The sequence below is a fragment of the Trichechus manatus genome, unplaced genomic scaffold (assembly GCF_000243295.1).
Source record: "Trichechus manatus latirostris isolate Lorelei unplaced genomic scaffold, TriManLat1.0 scaffold00347, whole genome shotgun sequence".
Classification (NCBI taxonomy): Eukaryota; Metazoa; Chordata; class Mammalia; order Sirenia; family Trichechidae; genus Trichechus; species Trichechus manatus.
In genome coordinates, this window is record NW_004444283.1 from 675,972 (window position 1) to 678,067 (window position 2,096).

Sequence of the window (2,096 nt, forward strand, 5' to 3'; positions counted from 1 at the left end):
TACCAAACAAGAGGCACGAACAACTGAAACAATCTTCAAACATTTCAACCACAAATTTTACAGCAGTTAAAGATGAAAACTGCTACCTGGGCCATGCCACAGCACATGGGCACCTCCCTTCTCCTTACCTCCTAAGAGTCTAACCCTGCTTCGATCTGGACAGCACTGGTCGCCAGGAGCTTCCTGATGTGCACCAGTTGCATAAAGCCTTTTAACCTCCTTTCGAGTCATTTAAATTAGTTTCTTTTGATTAAACAGGAAGTTGAATCATCCCATGTCAGCCATTTCCTAGCTGACTCACTTAGGGAAAATGAATCCACTAGTAGTAAGTTTCAGCTTCTACCTCTATAAAATATACATTAAAACTATTAAATGAGACGATCTGTTTAAAACACCTAGTACATAATTCTTGTTACCCTTTATTTCCCCACAGATTCCATTGTACTATAATTATTTGAACATGTATTTTTCCCATCACTGGATTATGAGTTACTAGGGAAGAGAAGAAAATATGTTTATTATTATTTTTTTTTTTGGTATGAAAATTACCTCTCCTGCATCTGAAAGGAAGGATACAACACACATATTATAATGCTTTCTGAATAAATGCATGAGTTATGGGGCATTTTAATCTCTACCCTCCTACATACACACTCACATGCTTACAAATACTTATATTTAAAAAAGAAAGTTTTTCAACTGCTAATTTAGAAATCTGTTCCCACGATAAGCTTATATAAACAGTTTTCTGGGGAGAATGAGAAATGTTTTATTTAACCCTTGGAGCCCTGGTAGTGCAGTGGTTAAGAGCTATGGCTGCTAACCAAAAGATCGGCAGTTCGAATCCACCAGACATTCCTTGGAAACCCTATGGGGCAGTTGCACTCTGTCCTGTAGGGTCACTATGGGTCGGAACTGACTCGAGAACGATGGGTTTTTTTAATTTAACCCTAGTCTCTTTCTTTCTGTTTCACTTTATAGTAAAGAAACATTTTCAAATAATCAGCACACTGCCTCCTCACACCGCATGTACATATAGATTCTCCTTCATGCTCATTGATTAAAAATGTATCCCATGCTCATTCCTAAGCCCATCCTTGCATAGACAAGCACAAGGCCGTGAAGAGGAGGAAAAGAATATCCAAACACAACTGCGGGAGGCAGTATTAGAAAGGAGGAAGTGTGTGTGTGTGTGTGTGTGTGTGTGTGTGTGTGTGTGTGACAGAAGTGTAATCAAGAACATTGGAACAGCACTCTTCTGCACTTTACACTTTCCCCTGGACAGCCTCATCTGTCCCTATGTCTTCAATGACTGTACATGTGTATGTATCCAGACCACTTCAAAATGCATTTTTCTAGTGTTTACATCCTGAATTACAGATCTCAAGTTCCAATTTGCACGTACTCTCAATTAGACAGCACTAACAAGGATAACAAATCGGCAGATATCAAACTTAGTATGTCCAAAACTAAACTCATATTTCTCTTTCAAATGTATTCTTACTTGTCAAGGGAATTACTCTAGGGACTCAGGTAAAACCTGGGAGTCGTCCTAGCTCCCTTCTTATTGTCCCTAAACCATCAATCAGTCACGTCGTCTATGCATTGTACCTCATGACTCTATCTGGAATTTGTTTCTTGCCTGAATTCTAACTGCCTTGCTTTGGACCTTTATCGTTTCTTACCTGGCATTTTATAGTAATCCCTTAACCAATTTTCCTGCTTTCATGTAAATACAACTTTAATTTTATCAAACTTCTCACTTACTACAGTGTAACATCCACTTCACCTCCTTCTGTCCCATTTGGACATGTTCTGTGCCCTGGTCATATAGATCAGTTTAGGATTCCCTGAATATTTTGTGCCCTTTGACACATATACTTTGATGCCATGTTCTCACAGCTTGTTTTGCTTTACATTCACATTCTCTGCTGAGAAGATTTCTAATTACCCTTCAGAACTCAGCATTAATATCGCCCTTCTCTGAAATCTTTCCTGGTACACTTTGCAAGATTAGTTTTTCCTCCCTCTGTATTCCCAGAGCAGTCTGTACATACATCTACTATGGAACCTCTTAAAATGCATCATTATGGCTT